The following is a 12147-nucleotide window of genomic DNA, read 5'->3' on the forward strand; positions in this document are numbered from 1 at the left end:
CCGTGAGCCACAACTACTGAGCCTGTGCTCTAGAGCCCGTGAGCCACAACTAGTGATCCTGCGAGCCACAACTGCTGAAGCCCGCGTGCCTAGAGCGCGTGCTCCGCAACAAGAGAAGCCATCGCAATAAGCCTGCACACCGCAACGAAGAGTAGCCCCCGCTCACCGCAACTAGAGAAAGCCCGTGCGCAGCAACGAAGACCCAATGCAGCCAAAATAGATAAATAATATAATATTAAAAAAAAAAAAAAAGAAGTGGAGACACTGGTAAATGTACTTAGACTCAGTTACAGTTTGGAGACAAAGGAAAACGTTATTTAATTATTTTTGAAAAGTGTGTGAATGAATGGTGGTCCTTAGCTTAGTGGCAACAATCCTTTCCAGGAGCCATTGAGGGAGATGGAAGGCAGATACTCCAAATATGAAAGCACCAAACTTCTCAATTCCACAGCTCACGCTGTACTCCTGACAATAGTTTCTGCCCCTTCTGTATATGACCTGATTCCCCAGTAAAACTGCCCAGAGATAGCATCTGTGCACAGTGGCCTACCCACGTACCCAGTCATCTTGACAGCCACGTGTGCCTGCCTTTTTGTCCATGTTGAGGTTAAATAATATAGTGGGCAGTACATAGGCACACCTGTGAACCCTCCTGATTTCTAACTTGCTATGAACTAATCTGTGTGTTTACCACCTAGAACCTAGATTAGATTCTAGATCAGTTTTACCTCAGGATTTTAAAATGAATAATATTCATTCACTCTCATTACTGAAGTCTGTTCTTCTGTTGAGTTTTCACTGGGTCTTCAGTCCCATGATATACCAGACTGGGGTGTGGAATAGCTAATAACTTTAACTGATAGTTTATTAGTCCTGCCTTCACCATTTTGTGATTCAGTACTGTATGTACAAAATGTATTTTAAAGTTTAACAGTAAGCCCTGCATAACAAATAGTTCATGCTGTTGATGTATTCTATGTACTCGTATTCTGTGTATTCATAGTATTCTATGGTGCAACAGCTGCAACCAAGGGCACGTCACCCAGTCCTAGCAAGGTACACAAATCTGTCATTAAAGGGAAAAAGAAAGATCGTGCCTTTAGGGTGGGAGCCTATGTAGGTCGGGCAGAACCTGTTTAAGGTAACACCTTGGGTTTGGGGAACTTGTCTGTCAGGCTGAAAGGCCTGTGAAAATATTGCTGGCTCTTTCTGGCAGCTGAAACTGCATAGAGTAATTCTGTTGTAGGCTGCTGGAGGAGGAGAGCATTTGGGGCTTGTGATGAATTTGGTTAGCATTTGGTTACTTACGGGTAGTAACCAGATTGGTCAGTATAGCACGGCAGGTGGGTTCTGTATTGACAGAAAGAGATCGAGTATGCTTTTTGCTGTAAGTTTCTGATTTATTTTGCCTAACATGTAAAACTTTGAGGAAGCTGCCTGGAGCAGGAACGGATGCAGTATATCTTAGCGTTATTTTCCCTTGACCCTGTGTTCCTTTTTAGGCACACAGCTGCCAGTGAACCTCTCTACCTAGGTATGGTCCTATCAGAGTTGTGGCAGTTGCTTAATTCTTGCTGTACCACTGCCCTGTTATACATGGGTTTACATCGCCAGTGTGGAAGAACTTGCATTGGTATTTTTTCTAAGTGGAAAAGCCCAAGTCCTAACAATGGTCTACAAGTCCCTGTATGATCTAGCCATGCCTTCCGCCTCCCCCTTACCTCATTGACTTGATCTGCTTCTCCTCCCCTCACTCCACTGTAGCCACACTGGCTTCCTCGTGGATCCTCAAACAGGTATGCTGCCCCCTCAGGGCCTTTGAATTGCTGTTTCCCATGTCTGGAATGTTCTTTCTCCCAACTGCCATATCTGCATGGCTCATTGCCTCCTTCAGGCCTTTGCTAAAGTAGGACCTTTTTGATAAGGCCACCTCACTCTACTCCCAGTATTTTTTTTTTTTTTTAAAGAAATTCATGTTCTTTTATTTATTTATTTATTTATTTATTTATGACTGTGTTGAGCCTTCGTTTCTGTGCGAGGGCTTTCTCTAGTTGCGGCAAGTGGGGACCACTCTTCATCACGGTGCGCGGGCCTCTCACCATCGCGGCCTCTCTTGTTGTGGAGCACAGGCTCCAGATGCGCAGGCTCAGTAATTGTGGCTCACGGGCCCAGTTGCTCCGTGGCATGTGGGATCTTCCCAGACCAGGGCTCGAACCCGTGTCCCCTGCACTGGCAGGCGGATTCTTAACCACTGTGCCACCAGGGAAGCCCAGTGTCTCCACTTCTAACCGTTTTTGTTTTTTTTTTTTAATTAGAACAATAAAACTGATGTCTATTTGCAGAACACACAAACATACGTCCTTCCATAAATTTAGGCTTTCCTGAAGTGGAATAAAAGGGAAAATGAATTCAAACTGAGTATATTTTCATTATAGGCCCACCTGACTGATTTTCAGGCCGTATGAACCTTGATTCAGAGAGAAACTTGTTCTATAAAACCTCAAACTGCAGAATTAGGATCTACAGATAGAATTTAAAGAAAGACAAATTTTAGTTCAATATAAATAACTTCCTAAGAGAGTTTTAGGAAGATGGAACGGGCCATTTTAGGGTAGTAAATCACTAGTAGTATTCATGTAGATGCTGAGGCTCCAATCACAGCTAATACAAGGCAAATTCCATCAGAAATAGGGTTTGAAACAGACAATATTAAAGGTCATCCTTACAACCAGGAGATTTTACATTCTTTCTGTCTGCACACTCATACAGCTCAAAGCTTTTCTCAAGTTTTATTTTCAACATGTATGAACCTCAATACCATGAAACCTATGTATAACCTCTATATTAAAAAATTGTGAATAAAAGAAATTCTTTTCCTATCTCACTGAACATGACACCATAGCAAAATAGCAATATAAAGAGAGCAACATGAATGAGGGCAAGATATGGCTCTCAAGTGGACTTCAATCCAGCTCAGGAAAATCCCAGGGTGTTTCCTTTAATTCCAACCTATAATACACCCTAAGACTTTGCGTAAAAATTATTAGCCATAATGAGAACATAAGTACTAGAAACAAGTACCTACTTTTTATTCAGAATTTAAAGTCCCCTATTGCAAAAAAGATCACATGGTTCAATCTATTTTCAAATCATTTATCAAACCAGAAATACAAAACTAATTCCATTTTTCATCATCAACTCCTGACTTACTATCATGATATAAAGATGGCTGAGAGTTTTTTTTTGTAATTAATTAATTTATTAATTTATTTATTTTTGGCTGTGTTGGGTCTTCCTTTCTGTGCGAGGGCTTTCTCCAGTTGCGGCAAGCGGGGGTCACTCTTCAGCGCGGTGCGCGGGCCTCTCACTATCGTGGCCTCTCGTTGCGGAGCACAGGCTCCAGACGCGCAGGCTCACTAGTTGTGGCTCACGGGCCTAGCTGCTCCGCGGCATGTGGGATCTTCCCAGACCAGGGCTCGATATGGGCCCATGTCCCCTGCATTAGCAGGCAGATTCTCAACCACTGCACCGCCAGGGAAGCCCGATGGCTGAGATTTTAATAGATGAAAACACACAAATCACTTATATTACCCTGTAGAACTACTTAGTGAAATTTATTACCATTTGCTCAAGATTCTCAGCATGGGCTTCTGTTACTTGAGTACCTTAGCTCACAGGCTCTTTTCAATGAGGGACTAGCTCCCAAGCTTGGGTGTTTTACGAACTGAATTCTGGGTTTCAGGAACAACTGTCTCCTACCACTGAGGGCAGATTATTTTTGGCCACGCACGCAGCATGTGGGATCTTAGTTCCCCAACCAGGGATCGAACCCGCACCCCCTGCAGTGAAAGCACAGAGTCTTAACCACTGGACTGCCACGGAAGTCCCTTCGAATACAGAATTCTTATCTACTGCTTATGTGTGGTTATTCAAGCAGGGCCGTTGCTATTAACAAACATATTCCTGGGACTTCCCTGCTGGCGCAGTGGAAAACAATCCGCCTGCCAATGCAGGGGACACAGGTTCATTCCCTGGTCCGGGAAGATCCCACATGTTGAGGAGCAACTAAGCCCGTGTGCAACAACTACTGAGCCTGCGCTCTAGAGCCTGCAAGCCACAACTACTGAGTCTGCATGCCGCAACTACTGAAGCCCGTGCGCCTAGAGCCCATGCTCCACAACAAGAGAAGCCACCGCAATGAGAAACCTGTGCAGTACAACGAAGAGTAGCCCCTGCTCGCCACAACTAGAGAAAGCCCGTGCGCAGCAACAAAGACCCAACGCAGCCAAAATAAATAAATAGATAAAAATTAAAAACCAAACATATCCTAAAAGAGAGTCCCAGAAGCCAGTAGTTGAGTTCCGGTTATAGAAAGACAAAAGATACTGTCTAGCAGAATCTTGATTATCCAGACAAAAAGGATAAAGAGGGTTCTTACTAAGGCCAACCTAGTGAAAAAGGAACATCTAGTATATAAGATATCCTATTTCTCAGATGAGATTAAAAGAAACATTTATAGTCCTGATGTGACATGAAAAATATATCAAATTTGAAGCAGCAATCAGAAAAAACAATTTTTTCTTTGGTGGTAAAATATCTTCATCTTTCATAACCATTACCTACATACTGCTAATGGAATATTTCAGATTCTGTCCTGTCTACAGGGGTTATTTTCAGCATTGGATCTATCTGTGACCTGGGAATCTCTTAGAGTTCTCCTAAGATCCACCACTTCAAGGACTCAACGTCTATTCAAGCAGCATGTGGTTCCATAAAAGCAATCAGAGTGCACAGTCCTCAACTGTGGATCCCGGAAGACCAAAGGAGGCTTTAATACTGAGGTTGTTTGGCTTGCACAACAGTCAAGAAAAGTCAGTAAATGCCAAGCTGGTTTGCTTCCTTTGATGGAAGCTGCTGAAAAGGTCTTCCATTTGGAAGCATTTACCAGTTTTTCTGGTACAATAGCTACAGCTGTGGGCTTTCTGAGTGTGAACAGACATATGTAAGACATGAAATATCAGGGACAGGCACCATCTGCAACTGACTGTCTCACAGGCTGGGACTGCAATGTAGGAGGAGCAAGGGACAGACTTTTCTCAGGGCCATACACTGGCAAAAAAAAAACCCTTTTGGGGACTTCCCTGACGGTCCAGTGGTTAAGAATCCGCCTTCCAATGCAGGGGATGTGGGTTTGATCCCTGGTCAGGGAACTAAGATCCCACACGCTGCGGGGCAACTAAGCCCGCACTCTAGCGCCCGGGCGCCGCAACTAAGACCTGATGCAGCCAAACAAAACGAACAAAAAAACCCTTTTGGCTGACAAAGATCTTAAAGATATGAATAAACGGGATTGTAAGACTGTGTCCTTTGCAGCTAGCATCCTCAGCGCTTCCTGCCCTAATCATTCAAAGGTTAAATGAACACAGTTGATGAACACTGCCTTGTTTTAGAAGAGACATTCAAAGAAAAAACCAAGACATTATGGCTTTTCCCTAATTAATAGCCACCCTCTTACTAAACAACACTTATGTGGGGGTATAAAGGGGATACAAAGATAGATAATAAAAACCATATACACTAAAGGACCAATTCTTTATCCATAGGTTAACCTCTAACCATAAAGTAGTATAGAAGGAAAGAAGAATTTTTATGAAGGTGCCATCAGACTTTCAGGTAAAGATAGTAGACTGAAAATCACATTTAAATTTTCTTTCTCTTGGAAGAAATTCTGCCATAATTAAAGGAAAAAAATTTAAAGGTATAAATTCATAAAGACGGGGAAGAGAAAATACAACTGCAACAAAATCTTGGTAACTGTGAAACAAATGGTGTTAGCAAAAACACCACAGAATTCTCAAAGGCTCAGGACTGGTAGCGCCTCTGGAACTGTATGGAGGGGAAATGGGGGGAGGGGATGTTAAAAGAAAGAGGATCAAGAAACTGTTACAGCCCTAGACCCCCCACCATTCTAAGCTACCTCAGCCCCTCAGCCCCTGAATAAAACTGAAAGATTGATTCTTTCAGAGAAAATAAGATAGATGGCACTTTGGGACTTCCCTGGTGGCGCAGTGGTTAAGAATCCGCCTGCCAATGCAGGGGACACGGGTTTGAGCCCTGGTCTGGGAAGATCCCACATGCTGCGGAGCAACTAAGCCCGTGCACCACAACTACTGAGCCCACGTGCCACAACTACTGAAGCCCGCACACCTTGTGCTCCGCAACAAGAGAAGCCACCACAATGAGAAGCCCGTGCACCCCGACAAAGAGTAGCCCCCTCTCGCCACAACTAGAGAAAGCCTGTGCGCAGCAACGAAGACCCAATTCAGCCAAAAATAAATAAATATATAAAAAATAAAATAAATAAAATAGTAAGATAGATGGCACTTTGAAGGGGATGCCAGGCATGGCTGAGGGGTGGTGAAGTAAGTGAATTTATGCATATACTGAATGCTGAGACTCTCCAGCCCTCTTTCCCAATTTAGCTCCCAGGAGGCTGGTAGAAACTCTTTATATTCTAAACAGGAGAGGCAAGGATGATTTTTTGAAAAATTAAGCCAGCCCCTAAAGAAAGACATGAAAGTACTGACATAGAGGATTCCAGCTACCTTCAGTGATGGGTAACTGGAGCTCCTAACCTGGCCCTCATGGTTTAGAGGGCCATACTCTGATCTTCCTCTGGCCTCCTCGGAACCCCTGTATAGAAGAATCCACACGGCCAAAGAGACATGCCCAGGTAGAACACATAGAATTTCCTGGCTAAAAAGCCCTAACATTGTTTCCAGGGCCTGCTTGAGATACTTCTACTGGTCACTTTTCCTGAGGGTCAGTAAGCATATCCTTAGGCCCAAGGGATGGCCAAAGGGTGGAAGTTGAATAAAGGAAGAGTAGGCTGTGAAACAGGATTCTTCAGTTGCACTCCTGAGTGAACAGATGGAGAATTTTAGCAAAGAACCAAATGGTTGTCCTAGAACTGAAAAGTACAGTATCTGTTGTTGTTTGTTCGGTTTTTTTTGGCCGTGCCATGCGGCCTGTGGGATCTTAGTTCCCAGACCAGGGACTGAACCTGTGCCCCCTGCAGTGGAAGTGCAGAGTCTTAACCACTGGACTGCCAGGGAAGTCCTGAAAAGTACAATATCTGAAATGAAAGTTATACTGAATGGATGTAACAGAACACTGTAGCCTATAAAAGGAGAGTCTGTATACTTGAAGACAGATCAACAGGAATCACCCCATCTGAAGAACAGAAAGGAAGAAAACAAGAACAACCAAAAACCACCCTTAGTTATCTGAGTGACAATATCGAGTGGTTACACATATGTGTAAGTGGAGGTCTGAAAGGAGGGAATAGAGATGCTGGGGCGGAAAAAAATTTAAAGAAATAATGGAAAAAAAATTTCCCAAATTTGGGAGAAACTATCAATTTACAGATCCAAGCTCAGTGAACCCAAAGCCAGAGAAATACAATGAAAACACCTAGGTACATAACAGTCAAGCTGCTGAAAACTAAACATAAAAGAAAAAGAGAGGGTGCCCATAGATCAGCACTGTCCAACAGAACTTTTTGTAATGATGGAAATGTTCTACTTCTGCACTGCCCAATCTAGTAACCACCAGCCATGTGAACATTTGAAATGTGGCTGATGCAACTGAGGAAATGAATTTTTTATTTTATTTAATTTTAATTAATTTCAATTTATATAGCCATAAGTGGCTAGTGGCTATCATACTGAACAGTGTAGCTAAGGAGCCTTATGAGATATCAACCCATCATAATATGTGCACTTCACTGATTCAGACAAACAGTAATAATAAAAACAAACAAAAGTTTAAGATATGGAGATAATTAGAAACTTGAGAACTGACTGGATATTTGATGTTAATGAATTCTTGATAATTTTTTAATGTGCACATAGTTATTGTGGTTACGTTCTTAATAAGACACCATCTGTTTTAAACATATATATTGAAATACTTATAGATGAAATGATATAAATGTCTAAGATTCGCGTCAAAACAATATGCTGTGGACAGGGGTATAGATGAAACAATATTAACTATGGGTTGATAATTATTGAAGCTAGATGATGGGCATACAGGGACTCATTACACTATTTTGTTTACTTTTGTAGAGTTAAAAATTTTCCATAAAATGTTTTTAGAAAGTAGAGCAAAAGGAGAAAGAGATGGAAAATAGGATAAAAAAAAGGGAGATCGGTCCAGGAGGGTCAACATTCAAATAGCAAGACTTCCAATAAGAGAGACAGAGAGGGCTTCCCTGGTGGCGCAGTGGTTGAGAATCTGCCTGCCAATGCAGGAGACACGGGTTCGAGCCCTGGTCTGGGAAGATCCCACATGCCGCGGAGCAACTGAGCCCGTGAGCCACGGCTACTGAGCCTGCGCGTCTGGAGCCTGTGCTCAGCAACAGGAGAGGCCGCGACAGTGAGAGGCCCGCGCACCGCAATGAAGAGTGGCCCCCGCTCGTCGCAACTGGAGAAAGCCCTCGCACAGAAACGAAGACCCAACACAGCCAAAAATAAATATAAATAAATAAATAAATTTATAAAAAAAAAAAAAAAGAGAGACAGAGAAAATGGAGGGAGATCTATAAAAAAGAAAAACTCCCAGAACTGAAGGATACAAGTCTCTACATTGAAAGAGCCCAAAAAGTACCTAGTAAAATCGGTGAAAAGAGACACACACACCAAGGCACATCACTGTGAAATTTCAGAACATGGAGGATAAAGAAAGGATCGTGCAAGCGTTCACTGAGAAAGAACATGGCACAGAAAAGGATTAAGAATCAGAATGGCTTCATGCTAGGAAGCAAATTATTTTCCTAACCTAGAATGATATACAGAAACCATCAGACAAGTGTGAAGATAAAAAAGACATTTTAAAACATGTGAAGTCTCAAAAACTTTATTCTCTACATACCTATTCTTAGGAAGCTACTAGAGGATGTTTTTCATCAAAATGAAGGAGTAAAACAAGGAAAGAAAAATACAATAGGAGACCCAACATACCAGACAGGTGAAGGGAATGAATCCCCAGGGCTATTATGAAGGGAGATCCCAGGATGACAGTTCCAGGTGTTGAAGGAAGTCAGTTCAGACTGACGCAGTCAAAAGACTCCAAAAGGAGACTTTAAGAAAGTGAAACCGATTAAGACTATTTTGAAGGGTCTGATCTCACTGCAATTTGGGAATGAATTACAGTTAACACAAAAAATTAAACAGGAGCGGCCAAGCAGTGCCAGGCCAGGTGGGTACGTCCGTCGGTCCTGACGTGCCCGCGCCGGAGACCAGCCCTGGAGGCGGCCTGGGCCCGTCCCTGTGGCCGGCACCATGAAGCAGGAGTCGGCAGCCCAGAACACCCCGCCCCCCAGGACGACGGCGGCCCCCAAGCGCTGTGGATTTCCAGGTACGGCTCCCTGGTGTGGAGGCCCGACTTCACCTACAGCAACAGCTGTATGGGCTTCATGCACCGCTACAGCCGCCACCTCTGGGAGGGAGACACCTTCCATCGGGGCAGCGACAAGATGCCTGGTCGTGTGGTGACCCACCCTGAAGATCGTGAGGGCTGCACTTGGGGTGTGGTGTACCAGGTGCAAGGTGAGCAGGTCAATGAGGCCCTGAAGTACTTGAACATGTGGGAGGCAGTGCTTGACGGCTATGATACGAAGGAGGTCACCTTCTGCCCTCAAGATGCCCCTGACCAACCACTCAAGGCATTGGCCTACGTGGCCACCCCGCAGAACCCTGGTTACCTGGGCCCTGCACCTGAGGAGGCCATCGCTACGCAGATCCTGGCCTGCCGAGGCTTCTCTGGCCACAGCCTTGAGTACTTGCTGCGCCTGGCAGACTTCAGGCAGCTCTGTGGGCCCCAGGCACAGGACGAGCACCTGACAGCCATCGTGGATGCTGTAGGCACCAGGCTGCCCTGCTTCTGCCCCACTGAGCAGGCTTTGGCACTGGTCTGAGGGGCTGAGCCCCTACATGGACACAGGGGCCAGGTCCCCACTCCAGTGCACACAAGACAGACTTGATATAGCTGGAGCCCACTGAGAACACTTGGTGGGCCGACTGGGGCCTCTCTCAAGCCCCTGCCTGTCTGCCAGCCCCCAGATCTCCTACCTGACACTGACTTACTACTTGAAACTTTATTTATTGCACCATGTTGGTGTGGTGGGCAGGGTGGGGGGCCTGCCCTAGATATAGGGGCCCTGCTGAGCGGTGCCCCACCCCAGGCGCCTGGTGCCTGACCAGATTCCCCCCAGTGCTGCTGCTATCCCCATACTACTCAGGCCTCCACCTCCCCAGGGAGCCTCCAAGAGCCTTGACCCTCTGCCCCCGACTCCAGACCAACCATTCCCTAGCCCCAGAAACAACACCCGTCAAAGGTCCCAGCCTGCTGGTGAGGGTAGGAGGGAGTGAGGAGAGGGGGCCCTACAAGAACTGAGGCCCCTGCCAGCCCTGCTCATCCCCCAGGTCCCCAGGGCAGAGCTGGATCTGGAGGCCAGACACAGCTGCTAGGCTGGGCCTAGGCCTCTTACCCATTTGGCTTTGTTTCCCTGTCCTTCTGTCTGTCTGTCTGGGCCACTCCTGTCTGTTTGTTGGTCTATGCCTGGGAAGCTCATTACTATAGGTACTGGCACCTTCCCAGTCTGTCCCATACTATAATCCATAAACTGATCTCATTAAAAAGAAAAAAAAAAATTAAACAAATAAAAAGACAGGTATTAATGGGTAAATATCTAATTACTTATAAAAAATTTTATGGAGAAAAAAATAATCACACTATATAGCTCAGCTATGAGGAGTATATATAATCATAATAACATAAACAATGAACACTGATTAAAGCAAATTCTAAGACAGCTCTATCAGGAAAATAGGAGGATTGGAAATATGTATGTAGATGACGGCCATAAGTGGGGAGAGAAGGCTGGGGACTGGGTTTTTCTTAGCTAACTATAGAACTAGTTGACTCTAAACTGTATTTTTATAATCCCGATAAAATTAAAACTTGAAAGAATGGTGCTATCCATGTTCTCACAAGAGTTTACAGCCTGGTGAAAAAGGAGGCCAAGCAGCTGTGAGAACACTACAGCATCTATACAAAGACTGGGATGAACACGTGTTATATCACTGTTCTACTGTCTTTTTGCAGACACTGACTTGAAGAAGCAGTCACCTGCCAGGTATCAAGTTTGAAGGAGTATATTGGGAAAATGTTTCTAAGCAACTGACACAGATGAAATGAAAAACAAGGATATCAAAGTCAGAGAAAACTCAGAGAAAATTCATTTAGACATCTGTTAAGGTTTTTGTTTTATTTAAATAGAGGGAATCAATTCTCTTTTTTTTTTAAGGAATATAATTATATGATATAAATAAACTCAAGAGAGGCTCCCAACGGGGGCAAGCTAAGCTTTATTTTGTGTAATATTGATAAGCTGAATTCACAAAGGCTTTTACGACCAACAGTATTAGTACAGTAGAAAAATTTTCTAGGTTCAAATTTCTAGTAGGTATCTAAGGTATAACCTATTTTACATTTTAAGAGGGAACAGTGTCTTTCAATAATGTTTCAAAAAGACTATAAGCCAATAAGTAGTTTGACGATGTTTTGTTTTTTTTTTTTTTTGACGATGTTTTTAATGAAAAGTTTTTGTACTAAATGTTACATTACAGTTTTGGCGGCTAGGTTTGATTTATCTGTCCTATGTTGATATCAAATTAGCCAAAATAGCTACAACCCACACTGCTTTCAAAATTTCATTTCCTAAACCCCCATTTTTTCTTTACTGATTTTATGGTCTGGAGTACTAGAAAAGTACTAATTTTTCCTGCATGAGCTCTTGAATTTAAACATTATGTTTGCATAACATTTAAATGCCAATCAATCTTTACCTGGCTGTATCTGGATCTTTATGGTCTAAGCTTGTTGAAGTTAAGATCTGATTCTTTTTGTTCATACTAGGACAAGAGCAGAATGGTAGCTGAAATCTGAAGTAGCCCACCACTTTAAGCTAGTCATTAGTTTCACCTTGCACTAGCAGACATTAAATAGAGCTGCTCATAGGGGGAAAAAAAACTTCCCCTCTTTTCAAGTTTTTGCTTATCTTCTCCATTGGGCAATGCCAAT

General features: G+C 43.7%; 1 protein-coding gene and 1 pseudogene across 5 annotated transcripts in view; one reads left to right on the top strand and one right to left on the bottom strand.

Annotated features, from left to right (window-relative positions):
- AP2B1 (adaptor related protein complex 2 subunit beta 1) overlaps window positions 1-12147 on the bottom strand; it is a 116037-nt gene that overhangs the window by 22401 nt on the left and 81489 nt on the right. The gene's annotated exons all lie outside the window — the stretch shown is intronic.
- On the top strand, window positions 9330-10027 carry LOC137755448 (glutathione-specific gamma-glutamylcyclotransferase 1-like; annotated as a pseudogene).

This window comes from Eschrichtius robustus, chromosome 20, assembly GCF_028021215.1.
Source record: "Eschrichtius robustus isolate mEscRob2 chromosome 20, mEscRob2.pri, whole genome shotgun sequence".
NCBI lineage: Eukaryota > Metazoa > Chordata > Mammalia > Artiodactyla > Eschrichtiidae > Eschrichtius > Eschrichtius robustus.